This window comes from Psittacula echo (assembly GCF_963264785.1).
Source record: "Psittacula echo genome assembly, chromosome: 3".
NCBI classification, from domain to species: Eukaryota; Metazoa; Chordata; class Aves; order Psittaciformes; family Psittacidae; genus Psittacula; species Psittacula echo.
The window spans coordinates 18,734,455-18,754,124 of record NC_137736.1 but is presented as its reverse complement, the minus strand read 5'-3'; the positions used below and the strand labels follow the sequence as shown (position 1 = coordinate 18,754,124).

Genomic DNA, 19,670 nt, shown 5'->3' with positions numbered 1-19,670 from the left:
GAGCAAAAAAACCCACTTTCCTTGCTAGAACACTATAAATACAAAACAAGCTTTTATTACTGTATACTTGGACTACCATTTCAAGTCAAACATTCATAAGACTTTGTATGCCAAGCATTGGTTTCTGCTCACTGGAAGCATCAATGCTACAAGCAGTCTGGCAAGCATGGGGCTTTTCCTGTGCTTGAGTCTCTGCAAACAGTACCATCTGCCCTTATCCGGCCAGCCTATGCCTTTCGCGTGCCTAGAAGTGACAGTACATATTACGCACCTTCCTGTCCCAATTCCCATTTCGAAACACTTTTTACTCAGTTGTAAGTAGAACACACATCAGTGCTGCTGCTCAAAGTCATCAAACAAACTGGCTTTAGGAAAAGAAACTACACAAATGTCATCATCTACCTTAACCATTCAGTGACCCACTACACAAAAAAATCAGAGTTGCCTGCCACAAGTGTGGTATTCCTGCATTGTTCAAGTGGACCTTAATAAAGCTTACAAAGTCAAGTCACTGCAAATGGGATACAAGTATTCTGTAGCTAGAAACAAGCTCTTCTGGCACTTTTTAGAGAAAGCGGTATCTTTCAAACAAAAAAATTATCCCAGTATTCTGATCTAGCACTGTTCCACTCTCTTCAATATCATAGGTGAAAGAGTCAATGACTCTTAAGAACAGTGAACAAGGTCTGGAACCAGTCACTTCAGATACAAAGTTTTTCATATCTGATCCTGCACACCTGGATGGTTACAGGGTTTCTCACTTCTGCCTTGTGGGTTTGAGGAAGGAAAAAAGGAGGAAGAAAAAAAAAATAAAAATTACTCCTAGTAGAAACATTTTCACAGAAAAAAGGAGCCCAAGCCAAAAGTTTATTTAAAACATTATCAATCTCCCCTCCCCACTGTAGAAAGAAAACAGTAACTGAAGCCTAGCAACACATATCTCACTCAAGGTTTTTATTCACAGGGTGGCTAGAGTGTCCTTGTGCAGGTACTACTGCTCTGTCCTCTACATAACCTGTAACCTCCTGGCATGGCTTTAGTTTTGATTTCAATCTACTTGGGCTTCAGAAAAAGAAAGAATAAAAAAAGATAAAGGCAAAAATAACTGCTCTAAAAAGATCATTACAATTAATTAATCAAATATGGGAGGGAAGAAAGGGAAGCAAAACTGTGAATAGAATCAGATCATGTCAACCACGCCAAGATTGCATCACAGAGAACAAACCTCAGAGGAAAGTCATCAGAAGAGGAATCACATTTCTACGATAAAGATGAAAGGGTGAACATGAGAGAAAAATGAGAATAAAACTGTGTCAGGTTTCACTCATACAAGCGAAAAAAAAAAAAAAACACCTCTATTCTTTCCCTTCTGAAAGGCCATCAAGAATAAAATACTCCAGCTGTTAATTTTATATGTCTTTCTTTTTTCTTTTCGTAACTTGAAAAGTGATTTCAAACCAGTTCTTACCATCCCCTCTCCTCATTAGAAAATTCTGATCACACAACTAAAAGCACTGACAGCCGGATGAACTGAACTGCTTGTCAGTGTTACAGCAGGAAGAAAAAAAGAGGAGAATTCATCAACTGCACTACTGAATGCGAGTTCATTTATACAGAAAAAAATGCGCATCTTATTGAATGAAAGCAGCATGAAAGGAAAACGCCTCTGCAGCAGCACATCATAGTAGCAGTTAAACAGTTCAGTGTTCAGGATATCTTTTTTAAATCTAAAAAGGAAATAAACCAAATACACCTTCTCAAGCAGAACAGAAAATATCAGATATTCCTGTTCTTCCTAAGGGTCTGTTTGCCTTCTGCCTCTTGTAGATGCTGCACGAATTAAAATACAAACCCATCAACTGAGCTCAAGCACTTGAGTAATGTAGTTTCTAGATTTTCATTTTATTCTGGATCAAAGAACAAAACTGTTATAATGTATGTGCATTTAGTAAAACACAATGGTAAAGGAAATTCCTTTATCTCAAAAGAGATCTGCCACATGCACAATGCTCTGCCTGTACTCAGAACTGAAATCATCCCTGGAAATCACATATGGAACCTTGTGATCCTCTCGGAGCCCAATAAATGCTGTTATCTCTGCCGTAACGGCTGTTTTAAAGAGACTGTTTTAAAGAGAACATTTCAAGGATATTTCTCTTCAATCTGATTAGATAAATGTCAACCTTATATGTTTATTATCCTCATCCTATAATTAATTGTTACTGTCTACATATGAAAGATAGCATTTATTGTGAATAACATCATTTTCTGCTCCATCTGATATCCAAGAAGCAGAAGCCAATGAAAACACCACAAATTTGGGAAGCCAGATGAAACACTGATCTCTGCCAAAAATCTTCAGGTTGTGTTATTTTTGAACACTGCACTTACTCCAATTGCTCTTTAATTACATGCATTAATAGATAACTGAATGACAGAGAGCAAGTCCACTGATCCTAAGATTTCTCCTTGACAGTTTGTGACTTTTCCCTCAAGAAGCATTTACTCCAACAATACTTTGCAATTACAACCCAGGCAAGTATCTCTTTACATTTACTACACCACAGACATAGATTTTAAGTTCACCCACATGGTGCACTATTTATAAAGAAAAAGAATTTGCAGAGTATTTGCCGATTGAGCTGTTCTTTTCCTGATATATCTTTCTCCAGACAGTTTCTAATGGCTTATTTTTCCCTGCTTTCATGCTTCCTATCCCATTGGCCTAAATCTTTTCTCCACCATGGCACTGCAGCAGAAGTAAGCATGTGTGTGTTTGATAAGCAAGGAGAGAATCTTAAGCAAGACATAAAAAGAGTGTAAAAATAGCTCCTTTCCCAAGCCCTGCAAACCCCAACTTATTCAAAGTAAAAACAGAAACCAGCAAGTCTGATCACAAAAGCTGCTGTTGGGTTACTGAAATTAGCCTTTCCTTCTCTCGGTTTATTATATAGCCAGCCTGCATTTTGCTGCAAATGCAGCACGTTAAAACACTGGATTACCTAACATCACTAAATGATGCCATCTTATGAAAAGCTATCACCAGTGGTCTTTGTTCACAATAATACAGAATACGGACTAATCTTTGAAATTTTATTAACGTATGCATGGTAATCTGGATACACAAGGAGAAATGACTGTTTCATACCTACTATTTGAAATAAAAGTCAAACACTACCTCCTGAGTCATCACCTACACTGACTGTGGAGGGAGCCTTGATTAGTAAGTCTCAGTAGGTTCAAATTTGTTGGGGATATATTCATAGAGCTCTCTGGGGGGGAAGAGAGTTAACCTAGTTTTATTTATATTTGTATTTATACAGACAACTTTATCAAACTAAATAATATGCATGGTATCACAGTATTTCAACCACTAATGGTATGTTTGTTTCAGTAAAATTACAACTTAGTGCCAAAAGAACAGGATAATTCTTCATCAAGGAACTGCTGAAAAAGAATCCCCATTTTTTAAAGAAAGTCTACCAGACTTGGAGATTTCTGTGTGCAAGGTAATGTTTCACTATTACAATAGGTCCAGTAACCTCTCAAACTGATGATTTGATGTCTGTAATTTAATGATTATTGTTGAAACATGATTCATTTTATTATTGATTCCTTTAATGCCAATATAGCAAGCAAGAAACAACAGTTGAGGTCCCCATGAAAAAAAGCCTCATGTAGCACAGATGCTGGCTGTGAATAGAGTTGAAAAGTTATGTGCTCAAGTACAACCAGGGTTTCACATCTGATGATTAAACTCAAAGAATGGCAGAAACCGCTCTGGCAGTGATAGGTGAAATGAGTGTCAATTTTTTTTGCTTTCCCAACAAGAGGAAAAAAAAAAAAAAAAAAAAAAAGGGCATTTTTATTGTCATAGCACTTCCACCAAGTTGATGTTAAAAAGAAGATTTCATGCCAAAGCCAACTGTTTAATCAGATAAAGAAGGCTTTCCTATTTCCCATTGTATAGATCAAGTCGGCTACAGGAGCCATACAGAGCTTTGAGTAGCACGTTTTTCCATGAGGGCTGTATTGTTTGATCATAGCAAAGCACAAGGACTGCTGGGTAATGTGAAATCAGACTGCAGAGAAAGGGAGCCAGGCAGCCTGCTGAGGCCATGGCAACCATGTCACCCAGCACCTCACGGCACTACTCCCAGCGTGGACCAAGGTCCCTGCAGGAATCGCCCATCTCCATTTACACATTTGTCATGGAGGTTTCCACATGGCAACCAGTTAAAGCAGTCTGTTTTCTGCAAAGCCCAGCTATAACAATTTCAGTATATGCTTCTTAAGGCCAGCCTCCCTGAAATATCCTGATTGCTTTCAAAACATGAAATTTCAAGATGTGATTGGACAAGGTGCTAGAGAATCTTATGCAGGCTCCCTTTTCCACAAGGTTGGACTGGACCTAGTGATCTTTTGAGGTTCCTTCCAACCTAGGACTCTAGGATTGAGCTCTTGGAACAAATAGCAGCTTTCTTAATGGCAAACTGACATAACTGTACATGAAAAATTGCTAACTCAAAACTCTTTTTAGTCATGTGGAGATGAGATCATTCAGTTCCCAGCAGTGTTCGAATGAATGAATATTGTATTTAGAAATAGTATTATGGCAGTTAATGCCAGACTGAATATATATATAGAAGTCAGAGTTCTGCACTGCAGGTGTCTTGGCCATGCAGATTCTTCTGAAGAAGTGAAAGGGGAGTATAAGAGTTTTTTGTAGAGGTTTAGTTACCTCTACAAAACTTTAGCACGTGAAAATGAAGGGAAACTTCATGTCCTAGGCTCCATTCCAAGTGTCATGGAAAAATCAAAACTAAGTTTTGCTGTGCGAGTCCCTTGTTCTCTTTGATGAGTGGATGGGCATACGGACTATCTGCAGTTCACAGATGAGAAGGAAACCTGCTTCCCTTTCTCAAACTTAAAATTTAAGAGAATGGGATGATAAGGGGGGGACGGACGGGATGCGACCAACAAGAAGAAAACACTACCACTCCATCCCACACCAACTTTTTTCTTTTAGAACTATTACATGAAACAACCTCAACATTCAGTACTGTCTTTTATTCTACTCTAAATTACTTTATGAGAACCAGTTTTGTTCTTGCCCACTGGCACTCGGAAAATGAATAAGCTAATTGGAATTGTCTCAGTGCTGCTGCTTCTACTTACAAATACAGCATAACACCAAGGTTAGCTCCCAGTTCATATTACAGGCTTCTACATGCTTTGTTTAAACAGAGAGACTAGAACTTGTCTTTTAAGCTGTCACCAGTACTAGTAGTGCATGGAAGAATGGCAGTATTGTTGGAAGTATGGTAAAGTAAGTAGCTTGCATTTTAGGATACAGTGGCACATAGTGGCTGGAGTTTGTGATTGTTCAGAGGCTACAACTAATGGTGGTGTTTTGCTACTTTTTTTGGTTGCAGCTTTATAGACTTTTTCTCCAGGCCAGCAGCTTCAACAGGATTTCAGTGAAAAGAGTGAAAATGTTTGGATGGGTCACCTTGCACTGCCTGCTCCACAGCCAAATTTGGTTCAGAACCTGAGTGTGTGAAAAAGGAAATAACAAGAAACTGGAGGCTTGAAGGGCTGCTTGCTACTGCAGAAAAGTTAGGAGGCTGGAAATGCCAGGGACATGTTTCAGGAACAGCACCTGGTGAAAAGCTTAACTTCTAAAGTTGGTCTTGCTCAGGGGTCCCTTCTGACCTATTAACCTGTCAATAGTTCATCTGTCATCATTCTGAATATCAGGTGACCTAACCCACTGCTGCTTCCAGTATGCTGGGGAAGGCTATAAACAGCATTACAGGTAGACACACACCTTTTTAGTTGTGCCCTGTCCTCTAAGTGAAACTTTGTCTTTAGAGAACAGGATTCTATTGGCTTCATAAATTGCTAAATCTTGAAAATCGACATGTCTAGAAATGAACAGAAACAAAAAAATCAACACCTAAATGATAAAAAGGTTACTCCGAGGATCACCTAAACCTAGCCTGAAGACCAAAAGCTTTAGCTATCAAATCATACTTTAATCTTAATTAATAAAAATTAAAAAATAAAAATTAATAAAATCCTCTATGTGCACAGGTGCTACAGCAAGATAAAAATGTCTGCCGTTTTGAAAAAGCATTTAGGGAATTGAACACAAGCTACCTCATCACTAGCACATTTGTACCTATTAATATAAAACTACTAAGCACAGCTGTTACCAACATAAACCAGCAAATGTTCAAGCACAGGTGCTTAGGCAATGGGAACAACAGTACCAGTTTGCTCCATGTTAGTAGTTCATTAACAAAACCATCTCAATCCCATATTCTTAACTCCAATTGCAGCAATTCAATTCCATTATATGCTTATCATTAGTAACAGGCTACACAAGATATTTTGCCTTTTCTGCAGAAACACAACTGCAACATTGATTTTTCTGTTGTGTTTTTCATCTTCCTTACATGCTGTTCATGACACACTTCCATTTGCCACCAGGTGCTTTTCAAGTCTCCATCTTTTTTCAGAAGAAGAAAAATGTGAAGAGGTCATTTAATTCTAACCTCACGTAAGTGGGTATTTATTTAATTCTAACCTCACCTAAATGGATGCTCAATACAATTTAATGCAAATGATAGCAGCAGCAGTAATCCACAGGAAGAAATCACCACATCCTGTATTTTCTCCTGTTATTAGAAAGGCTTTCAACACACAACAACATACTTGGGTCTTATTATACACAGAAACTACCTTTATCAAATTAAGAAAAAGGTGAAGAACTTTTTACTGGCAAAGGAAAAAAAAACCCTTAGAAAAAAATACCTGGCATACCACTTTAACACACTTCATGCTATTCATTGATAATGTAATGTCACCCCAGAATTCTCAGGCAACCTTTAAGTTACACCAATAAGCCAGCTCTAAACAGACACATAGTCATGTCAACAGCAGAAATGCAGGCTAGTTAAACTCAGTGGTTTTACTGGCATTTTTACTAGCACTAAATTTGTAAGTCACATCACTTTAAAATCATACAAAGAATGCTAAATACCTCTCTGACTATCAGAAGGCAATGGAGGACAGGGTAAGAGCATGCACTGAACAATCAGCTCTGCTACCCGTGAAATGGAGGTGCATAACCCGGTGATAAATGCAAGCGCTCAGAGAGCAAAAAAAAACCTGACCATTTCTGAAGACTGACGGGCAGGAAGTTTCCTGGTACAATTTGCAGGTCAACAAACCCTGGAAAAGAGACTAAGAAAACATTTCACCTACTTCAGAAAAGAACAGGACTAAGAAAGGCAAGCCAGAATTGAACAAATTATTCCAGGAAAAGCACCATAACAGGACACTGGTACTATCCCATTTTAAGATTTGAAAGTATATACATTTCTCTCAGCTGAAAAGAATCACACCTGAATGATTAAAAAAAGTATTTTCCTTTTCATTCCTATCAGCAAAATTTTTGGGCTAGATGAAGAAAAATGCAAGGTCTCTGTTTCCCAGACTGGAATGAGTTTAAAGGTAAGCAGCAATTAGGGTTATTTGAGAGAGAGATAGGAACACTATCAGTCATCATTATCACATAACAAAAACAAGTCACAGTATCACATACAGATGATCCTTGGTTTGCTAGCAAGATGGGAAAAAAACTGAGAATAAATATAAAATACACTGCAGTGAAGTCACTGTACTGAATTCATGACATCATAATTGTTGTCATGGCAACTAGCTAGTATCAGGCACAGAACACTGCCTTCACTGCAGAATCAAGGAGCACCTGTGCCGCCACAAAAATATATGTTCTTATTCAAACACAAATCTAGTCAACAACACAGGAAATAAGATATTACTGTAAGTAGATTGCCTTTTCAATGCCTCTTATTTTGGTCACCTGGTGTGAGACTTTTTAAACACTCCGACACACATAAAGGGGTCTGACAAAGTATACATGTGATAAGGAGTCTAACCGAAAAAATGATGGCTTTCGTCCACAGTGTTCCTCAGTTTTTCCAGTGCAGGGTAATTCTTCTCTTTGTGTTTCCCTCTCCTACGCATATGACTGCAGTCGTATACAAAAGACATCTTCTAGTTCTTATTTCCACAGACCAGACAAGATAGTCAAACTGGAACTATCATAAAGAATCAGAATGAACTAAGAAAAAACATGTTCCATGTTTAGAGCCCACAACTCCTTTTGTTTAGAGACTGCTCTAGCAGGTCCTTCAAACACCAGTGCATGTTTCTCATATGCACTTGCTAAGCACAATGCTTCACACCTGCAGGGCTCTCAGAACAAGGATAGTAGCTTTCTTGCAAATAATTACATCAGCCCTTTTCCTCTAAACAGTCCTCTTTTACAGGAGGAATACCTGCTATTCCCAGCTCCTTACCATTCATAAATATAAAAACTTCAGAAATTCAATCTTTCCCCAGAAAAGCTATGCATTTGACCATTCATCGAGTCACAACTGGGTTTGTGACTAACAATGCACAAATGCCACATTTGATGTTGCAATCTCAATTATTTGTTGAAATAAATCCCTCAGTATTACAAAGGCACATGAAGGAAAACACATCTGAAAATTAGCTTCTTCATATTAACTTGCCAAATTAAAGAAAGTCAAGATGTGGAGGTCAGTAATACCAGTGTCTCACAGTTCAACCTCAGAGCTGATTAGAACCAAATTCAAAACACATTTTAATAGACCATACTATATAGTAAAGTATGTTTATTTGAAACCTCAATGGCTCGTGAAGAGCAATCCATACGTTATTGCTGGACTAAAGAACACTCCCACACAACCGTATGTAATTAGTCAATGTCTGAACAGTTTCAGTATCCACTGATGGGGGGGGTGTCAGCTTCAATAAGAGGAAAAAAACAAAAAACCAAACTGTCCCAGTTACCAGTTAAACAAGAGCATCACATTTCTATATTGGCTTTGCACCCTTGTTGGACACTTTCTCTATTGCTACCAAGTATATACAAGGACAGAAGTACTGAAGTAATCTGCCTCTCCAGTCTCTGCTCTCAGTATAATGCTGTCTCAACGAGTATTAGACAGAGAATACAAACAATGAGTTTCAGTTACAGATGACTAACAGACAGCTGTACGCCATATGCTTCAGTGTTCTAGTATTATTTCATACAACCAAGAATGATGATCACTACTTAAATAATGACACCATGAAAATCTCCAGTTTAACCAACCTTCCACAATATGAAATGTACTTGGGAGATTACAGTCAATTGACAACACATTCTAAGGAAATTGTTAGTGTGTCAATCCACTCTCCGCCACTGAAAAGTAAAGAAATAATCTTCCAAGTTTTTCTAAACTTTAGAAACAGATACTGCCTTTGGTGCTAATAGCTTGTTTATACAAGCATATATCCTAATACACTGAAAATAGTTAAAACAACTGCCAGAAACTCAGAAAATTGGAAGACACAAGTTGATAAAACCTCAAGAAAGTTACATCAGAAATGCAGAGTTCTCAACTTCTCTGCAATTCTGAGAATAAATTTCTTGCTGTGTCTGTATCGTACAATTCACAGACCTGTTTGTGACATACATATAAAACAAATAGCAATGAGATTCCCTTCCTTGTTAGTAACCCAGCACTTCTAGCTCTGACCCACACAGTATGAAATCACTACTTAATAAGCAATGAAAAAAAATACAACTGTGCCAGCAATTTATTTTGCCATTTGAAAGACTGACATTATGTGATCCCTTAAGCAATTAATGTGTCTTCTCTGACTGCACACAAAAAAATCATGGATTGTCTCAAGACTTTAGAGAGCTTTTTATATAACTTTAAAATGAACTTACTGAATTAGGTTTTCCCCATGAGTCCTTCTGTTAAGTCTAACTTTTGCTTATGTTCACATTAGATAGGTGAATGAGAAGATGTAAGCAGTGGCCCACCTTTGTACATGGTATTTTTTCTTGTATTATTCATTTATCAATATTGTAACAGAAGCAACAACTGAAAATTTTCTGATAGGATCCTTAGAGATGCCCACAACACTTGCAAATCTGACTAGAGACACCACAAGAAACACTATCTATCCCTCTTCTCTCCACCAGCAAATCAAGTTGAGAAAGGCGAGGAGATTTAAGATGCTAAATGACTATTCTAATGATTTATGCCTTCATATTCTAACTTCCATACAGCAAACCCTTTTCACTGTTGTAGCGTTCATCATCCACAATTATTGAAAACTTAAGTATATAAGCACAAACACAATGCTGCATTCCTTTACATTTTCTGATAGTTGTTAGTTTATAGTTACGTTTCCTATGGATATTAATAAAATAGATTGTAAGATGTGCCCAGATCCATTTTAAATTTTAACTATGTTGAGAATGATATAATAAAGCAGTTGGTCCCAACACAGAACACTAAAGCATGTTCTGAGTAAAGTTTAGGGTACTGGGCTTTAGTCATTCCTCAGCATACTTGGAACAAGTCCCTTCTTCACCACTGAACTGAACCATATAAACTGTAACCATAATTCCAAATAAAATTAAATTGTATCATGATAAAGCACAGCATTTTTATCTCTCAGAACTGAGAGGAGGTATTCTTTACAATGCTATTGCCTCTCATTGCAATGAGAAAAAGAATAGTCTAGAAATTAAATAAGCTCAAAAATAATACAGATTGCTGCAGTTCCTTTCTGTAAGATAATTCTCAAACATGCTCAAGACCCTCAGTGGGTCTTCAGGAGTTGAGAAGCCACTCAGGTGTAGATCTTTTCCATGAAGCAGTAGCAGAGGCTGAACTTTTAACACTCATCATATACCCTTATCTTTACAAAGTAAAACAACAAAAGGAGCTTCCAGCTCACTAGTTTTCTGGTAAGGAATTAAAAATTGGAGAAAAGCCCTTGGAGCAACCTCTCCATTGTTTCCCAGAGCCAAAAATGTGCAGAGCAGAAAAGGAATATCATCTTTCCTGAACACTTTAGGATAGGAAAAGAACCACTTCGAACACTTAAGATGAGCTGAGAAATAAGTGTGAAAGTGAGGGATTTCTGGTGTTTGGTTCCTCCAACAGCAGACACCTAGGAAAGAGCGTAAAACCAGGGACAGTTACTTTGATTATACTCCCAAATACAAAGAATTTGCAGCTCAGCACTTGCCTGAGCCAGAGGTGAAGAACATGCAACAGACTGTTTAGTCCTTCTTTGTACAACCTTTAATACACTGGGGGGAACGGGGAGATAAGCAAAGGTTGGTTTAAAACCAGACACATGAGATTTCTGTAACTTTAGAAGACCTGGTTCTTTTGCAAAAATTGAGTAAAATCAACTTTGGAAAATAATGGGCTTTCTGGTTTACACGTTTCTACCTGACACGTCCTCATTTGACAGCTTTGGCTCAAAGTCTGTCCTGCTGCTACTTCAACACGTTTTTCCAGGACAATAGTTAGCAAAATTCAACAGGCAGCATAGGTGTGATAGTGTCTTCCTTACTCGGGCACTCCCATCCTAACCAAAGAAAAGCTATGTGACAGTAAAATAATAGTTGAATAAAGGTTAGCAATGATGTGATCAAACCAACTTGCTGTGTGAGACATTGTGGTTGATTTGAAGTCAGAAGCTAGACCTCAAACTAAAATATGCAGAAGTTCTCAACTGTTCTGAAAGCTACTCCAAAGTTCCCACGTTCAGCTTTGTTGCCATAAACTGTTTAAACTAACTATATCCTGACTGAAATGGAACAGCAAGCAAAGATAATCTTGTGATAAAGTTCATTTAAGGGAAATGACTTGTAAATTGCATGCTTCACTTGAGATACTGGAAATACTCATAACAATTTACATTGCGTAGTTCAAATCAACATAAATTCAATAAAACCAGGAAAGTGCCACTGGAAAGTTCAAGAAAACCTGAGAAGGAGCATGTCTTTAACACTGAGAACAGACACCCTCATTCAGAAGCGAATATTACAAGTGGAAAGTTACTGCTCCCTTTGCCCTCCTACCTCCAGTTTCTCCACACGATCCCAGTCCATTTCTGCCAGCAGCTAAGATGCAGTTTTACACAGGCTCTGTCAGAACAGACAATAGTCCAGAAGACGGCAGCCCAATACTCTTCCTGCTAAGGTTCCCGCTTGGTTTTGGCAACAACCCACCCTTAAATTGGATTAAGTGTAACATGAACTGTACCCTCAGGTATGATGACAAAGCAATTCAGACAATCCCTCATCCAGATTTCAATCAGAATTATCCGGGCTACTTTGGGCAGCTTAGATCACAGTCTTTACTAACCCAGACAATTTTAACCGAAATGGATTAGACAGTACCCAAACGGGCAGATCCACTAATAGAGGCAGGGAAATAGTAAACTCCAACAGTCAGAAGCAGTCATGTCTTCCACTGATACAATCAGAGCTAGAAAAGGCTGTCCCCAGCCTAAGTTTTTGGTACTTTTTCCAAAGCTTATGTGCACATGAGTGTGTACATGCACTGCAGGATAAGGTGGGAAACATTCCCAGAGGAGTAGGTAGGGGTAGTATTTCCTGGCATATCCATAACCTTGCAACCTTAGAAATAAGCAAATTCAGCTGTCTACTTAAACTTATGTTTGAAAATTCAAACAAAAACAATAAGTTACCAAAGGTCAACAGGTAAGAAACAAAATTATGAATAATTAGAATCTTTGCAACAAGGTTCCTGAAAGAAACTTGAATCTCATTTCTCATTCAGTAGATTGTATTAACTAATAATGTAGAAATGAGCGATTCATCAAACATCTGAGTCATTTATACCTGTATTTGCTGTATATCTCTCCCCCCTCAGCTATATTCAGGTAGTATAAAGCTAGAACTTCACCCTGGTATGGTCAGGCACAAATTTACTCGAAAAATACCATGTGACTTAGTAAACTGAATCATCTAAATGACAAAGAATAAACAACAAAGAAGCTCACTGCAAAAAGGATGTTGACTTCCTACCAGCCCTTAAAGAAAAGGTGGGGAGGAGGAAAGAAGCAAGCTCCATCTCCAGCCTGATTCAGCAGGTTTTTCTTCTCAACTTATTTTTATTTCTTCAACTTGGTTTATTATTTTAGTAACTTCACTGTTCATGTCTTCCTTTTCCGAAACTCTATGCCCTGTCATACCATGTCAAACTCCATGCCCTGTTATACACTACTTAATTTCTATACCAAATTGGATTGGGGGTGTGGGGAGGGGAAGAGGGAGGTGGGAGAAGAAGGAATGATGAGAAAAGGCTCCTTGTCACAATATCACAATTTATAGAAAAGATAAATCTGTCTCAGAGCGATCATGTTAAATGACTGAAACAGTTATGCTTGGGGTTTTTGTGGGGAGTGTTGTGGGGTTTGGGGTTGTTTTTTGTTGGTTTGTGGAGAGTTTTGAGTGTTTGGGGTTTTCTTGTTTCTTTAAGGTTGCTTTACAGGGATATCAGTCCAAAATCTATCACAAGTAACAGTGTCTGTAGTTTTCCAAGTACTTTTGTCAATATGTCCTTTAAAGCCATAGTCCTTTTTAGAGAGGTGTCTTACTAAGCAGCACTAAAATAATGGGAGCCACTTCTAAGGCTCCTCCACAAATTTTATTTAAGAGTTTCTGCCATTGCTACCATTAATGCAACCATACCTATGACAGCACAACCCACAGCAAATTGTCACCATATATTGGTTTCTTAGCTGCTCTTTTACTTCAGTGTAGCTTCATCACTGGCTTCAGTGATCTATGTGCAACCTGTTGGTAGCGCAGGAGGACTAGCACAGTGCCCATGGCTATCCATCCTCACCTTGGGCCAGTACCGTTTTAGATTGACTTGAGTTCATCAACACAATCAACTGTGGTTTCACAGTGGTTTATACAACACAACTAGGGCAACCAAAAGGCATGCTGCTGCTTTGAAAATTCCTTCTTTCCCCTTCCTCTACTTTCACTCACATGGTTCTACTCTCCCTCTCTTGCACTTGAAGGCTTTTCTTGAGCCAACTTCCAACTCACAAATCCAAGACCTAAATCATCTAGGCCTAGGTTTCCAACAGGTTAGCAAGTTAAGCTAGAGCATCCTGGAAATCAGCAAGTGCTAGGGCAGGCGCCAAGTAAATGGTAGGATCACATGGCTGAGAGCATGACTTCCCATTTATGCAAACATGAAAGCCATCAGAGAGAATAAAATTATGAGAAGACTTGGATCAACACATGTGCTTCTTGTTCCCTTCCTTGACTGCTATTGCTATTTGTCTAATCTTATTGTAAGCCAGTTCAGAGAGCTAAACCAACAAAAATACTATTCATTATTTCTGGCAAGGCTTGTTTTCTATCAATTTAATTCTCTGAACTAGCTCAGCAAAGGAATCAGGCAAGCATCTGCACCAGTGCAGAGAAGGGGACAGGAACACACAGGGAGATGAGGACAGGCTTGGGCTGATTTAAGCTGTCATTGAACTGCACACCCCACAGCAGATCTACATCACATTGTAGTTAGAACTGACAGTAATCTGTGCCTTTACAACAGAAGGACTTCATCTCTGATGAGAGCACATGAACAGCACTGAAACATCCTAAGCAAAGTTTAACTTGGGCACAAGCTTGGACAATTACATGCTAAAGCAGAAGAATTAGATTACTCTTACCTTCAGAGATACTACCGATCATTAGCTAATTATTCCCTCAGCAACACCCTTGTGAAAATGCGTTCTGTAATTCCCATTACATGGGTTTAGCCCAGAACAGTATAGCAAGCAAAAGTGGTGATAAACTCAGGACTGGAACACAGTAAACCCTCTCTACCAAATGAACACTTCACCATTCAGCTGTGTTGTTTATTAATCCTAAGCTAATTCAATTAGTTTCAATAAGCCAATAGCCATCTATTATAAACTCCTTTTGCAAAGACTTTGTAACACACTGTAGAGCTCATAATTCATAACACAGTTATGTTAACAGATGTGGATATTTCATAGCTACTTGTGAAATAAGAAACTAGGGAAAGGAATAATACTGAGATCTTCAGTTTATTTCCTTTTTTACAGAGAAAAAATAAGCGTCCATTAAGCAGCATGAGTCCTATTTACACAATCAAGAAATTTAATGTAAAGAACTATAGAAAGGAAAATACGTCTACATAGATTTTTTTTTTTCTAGGTTAGCAACTACTAAACAGTTGCAAATGAAATACAAGCAACTACTTAACACACACTAAGCAAGACCAGAATCCTTTTCTAAATGCACCTCCCGTGCTCAGTCCAACAAATCCCACCCTTTTTTTGCCCTGTATAACAAAGTAACACATTAGGAAAAAGTGGTGGGGAAAATCTGTTAACAGAGGAGCAAATCTAGGTAGCAGTAAACAGCAGCACTGTAAGTCTATCCAGCAACATGAGATAATCTTTCATTCACATACTAACTTAAGCACTCCAACCAAGCATATCACATTTGGGACATTCAAGTCATACTTAATTTTGTTCAACACTTTCTTTTGACAACAGCTTTGTCACAGAGACTGAAAATACATATGTCATAAAAGCCAGTCATTTGCCAGGACTGTCACTGATTCTCTCAAGATGAAAATAATAAAGCCGTAAGTGCAAGTAGCAGAGGCTGCCGCCTCATTGTCAGCTGCGTAAAGTATCAGCATTGAGATTATTATCCTATGGGCAGCAATAGTTTGGATGCTGGAAAAAATGTAAGAAAATTAACTGGACTAGGGTTTGCGCATTAAAAATGTCGTAATCTGGTTTGAAGTCTTGAAATTCACAGGAGCCAAAATCTGAGGAAAGCAAATGAAAACTGCTTGCTATAAAAGAAAACTACTACATGCTATAAAACTATTGCAAATTTTCTGAGAACCAGGAAAGAGAACCAACATGTCTCTAAAGGAGATGAACACTATTTAACAGAAAAGCTGGACGACAGATGACTAAAAAAAACATTCTGGACAGCATGGACAAAACATTTACCCCAAAATACCTGCATCCTTGAGCATTTGAACATAAGGAAAACAACAAAAATATGCTATGCTAAACACAGAATTTACCACCTGAAATTTGACAGAGATTAATTAACAATGGTGTCCAAAATCTCATTTTTCTGGGTAAGGCATTATTACAATCATGCAGAAGTAGAAACAGCACTTCTTCACACTGCATAAGAGATTCCTAATGCAGAATATGTTGGTGCTTCCCAAGTTTAAGGAACAGAGTTGAAGGCTACCTCACGGATTCCATGGAGTGAGGCAACTCCAAACATCAGCACCATTACTTGCCAAAACAAGCATCCAGAAGCTATCCACATTCAGCATCATCAAGTCAGCATTAACACTTGCTGCTTGAATTATTACTGCAAGCTAATCCTTGAGAAACTGGTAGCAACACGAAACCTATTTATTTTTTTTCCTGTTAAAATGAAAGGATGGGAAGTTCAGATTCTTCCCCCTTCCTTCTAGAAAGCGATGACTAAACCTAGCTCCTCTAGTTGGGCATCACCATATTGCCACACACGTTCACAAATCTGCACCACACGCAGCAGCATGGCTACTGACACAGCTTAGCCTGTTCTCCAATCAGCTCTTAGACTGGTCAGTTTTCTTTGAAAAAAAGGAAAAAAGAAAATACAAGAGAAAAAGGGCAGAGACACCTTGGTAAGTGAGCAGAGGTAATCAGGCAGAGGAACTATTTCATGGGGAGGACAAGCCTTCTTCTTTCTGTCCGTAATAAAACAAAAGCTGAAAGGACAGCAGAAATAGGAGAACATATTTCCCTGGTAAGAATTAGGAAGCAACAGTAGCACAACCCTCCACTGTAACCACAGTCCACAGGGAAGAAAAAAAAAGTTTCTTTTACTCTCCCATCCACCACTGATAAAGGTCCAAGAAGCAGCTAAAAACCCCATCAGTGATAAACTAACATAAAAGTCCTTACTCAAGACTGAGAAGTAATATCCACTTAATCAGCCTCAGCACCTTCTGACAAACAAAGATGACACCACAGTTTGGAAAAAGGGGCTTCCACTAATGTGTTGCTGATGGGCTTCACGGGTGAGGACACATTTTTACCCACATCACGTTCCAGTAAAATTTTAAGCTACAATACAGGCACACAAATATATGCTTGAGAGAAATACATTTTTTGGGCATGTAAATATCTGAATTCAGAGTTATAAACCCCAGTTCAGCCATAAGACCACACAAGGCCACTGTCCAGCATTCCATTCTATAAAAATTACTAAAACCTCAGTGACAAAAGAAATTTTGTTTGCAAGATGCAATGTACATTTTTATCATGCTGGATAAAATATCTACAGTCTCAGCAGTGGTTAAATTGCTGCTATAAAGGAAATTGTCCACAGATAAATGGTTTCCCTATGAGAAGGTTTCAGTGCTACACCTCACCCCAGGTCAATAAATCAAATTAACTGCACCTTGTCCTCTGGCCAATGACATCATCGGCTTGACCACATCTTGCGAAGCAAGTGCAGAAACATATGCTATTTAAGGCATGAAATCATATTACTGCTTTTTGTCCAGCCAGCGTTGTGCTGTTGGTCTGTGAAACAATCACCTGAACAGTCTCATTACCACTTCTACACATTTTTTTCCTTCTAGTATTCAAGGCCTGTCCTCACCAAGGGTGAAGAAAAAGGATAAATAACCCGAGTTATTATTTTTTAAATCAAAATGCTTTTCATTAGCTGCAGCATAGTATTTTGTGACAGATTAAATTTAGCACCAAACTACAAAATACACCATCTGCATTTGTATGTGAACTCTCTTCCTAGTCAAGTTGCAAAGATGCTTACATGCTAATCTGGCACTGTTACTTTGAAGTATCCTGCTGTTATGTCCTTTTTCCCCACGGGGTGAAAACAATGGTCACTAATGAAAACCTCCAGTTTCAGCTGAAACCCATCCCCACACAAATATTTCCTTTTTTTTTTTTTTTAATTACTACCTCTTTCCAATAAAATAGCCCATTTGTTTTCTTTCTCAGTAGACCAATATCCAGTTCAAAACTGAATTACTCCAGGCAATTTAAGAGGATTAATTTCAATTTTCACTTGGTGTTCTTATAACACAATCATAGAAAACTTATCTTCCTTTCTAGACCCTGTACTGCCTAGTGGTATCTTCTGTCATGAAAGTCAAATCTAAATGAAAAGGGAAAATAAAAGAAGAAAAAACCCAAACCCAGAACAGTCAAAGATACAAGCAGTGACAAAAGCATCTGACACACCACAGTTAGACTGCATCCACATTAAACAAAAAGAAGGTGAATAAGATTATCTCCAATGTACTCAATTCTGTTTGTGTTCAGAAGGAGGAGGAAAGCTGTTCAGATTTTGAGTGTGTCTTCTATAGCTCTCTCAGTGCCAGGAAACAAATTAGAAGCAACTCTCCTTTAAGGAAAAGAATCAAGGACAAAGGGACCAAAAATGCCCAAGCCTCTGAAAAGCAGATAAAAAGGAACACCTTTAGTCTTGAGTTGCTATAAATTAAAAATAAGCTCCTTATTTAAAAGACATGAGTGTTTAAGAATCTATGAGCAGATCTGATACTGCTCAAGCCCCAGGAGGGTTTTGTTTTTGCTGGCAGGGGGGGAGTGGAGATGAGGGGGTCATTTTGGTTATTAGTAAATAAATCAAGCAGCAGAGAGTAAGGCCTAGGCGACTGCCAGAGCAGCCAGGGCCTAGCTCTTCCCCCTCCTCTCCTCACACAGCCTGGGCTTGATCTCAGGGCCTTGTGGGTTGCCAAGAAAATTTTAAAAAAAGCAAGAGAGTGAGAAAGAAGAATCATATTGAACCACAAAAGCACATGGGGCGAATGTAAAATATAAACACGGCGTTGGGCTCTGAGTGGCTGTTATTAAAGGTCTGAATTACTAAACATGAGAGGCGGGGAAAGCCAGGCGGCCATTTCAATAATATAAACCTCCCCGAATTAGACATTATTCAAATGAGAAGGAAAGAGAGAGCGATCGAGCGAGGGACAGGGACGGGACCCGCAACCCCTGTGCCAGCCCACTCGGGCTGCCACCACCACCACCCGCTGCTGCCCCGGCGCTCAGACCGAGGGGACGCGAGGCCGGGTGCCCAGCACCCTGCGGGAATGGGGGAGTTTGCCCCGGAGCCGCAGCGCCCAGCTCCCCGTAAACCCTCGGGCCTGTGAAAGCAGGAGGGAAAAAGGGGAGGAGGGCAACCACCTCTGCCAGGGCAGATCCAGCCTTCGGGGGTGCAAAACATGCGGCCTTTCCCGTTGGAGGGGAGCACGGAGAAACTCTGCCCGCACACCCCACAAGTCACCCCACACTGAACCTACCCTTGGGGGGGGGGGGCAATTTGCATAAAAAGCCAAACCACGCTCTCATTCTGCCTACTTCTCGAGGCCATCCGCACCTATCCACCCCATGCCTGCAGGCCCTAGGCTCTGGGGAAATAACCTTGGCTGGGGTGATGCGGGGAGGGGCGGGGGTGAGTTAACGAGAGAAGAGATGAGGAAACCAAGTCTTCCTCGCTCACCCGGCCGCACCGAGGTGCCAGCACTCCCGTACCCCTCCGTCCTGCCGCCGGGGGACGCTGCCCCACTCGGGGGGCCGCCCGTCCCCCTCCAGCCCGGCGGGCCATGTCCCTCCCCCGCCCCCCCTCAGGACCGCTCCAGCAGCATCCATGCCCCCCACCC

The 19,670-nt window shown here is 39.5% G+C and overlaps 1 protein-coding gene across 7 annotated transcripts in view; it reads right to left on the bottom strand.

The window, feature by feature from the left end:
• POU2F1 (POU class 2 homeobox 1) overlaps window positions 1-19,670 on the bottom strand; it is a 132,442-nt gene that overhangs the window by 112,159 nt on the left and 613 nt on the right. The gene's annotated exons all lie outside the window — the stretch shown is intronic.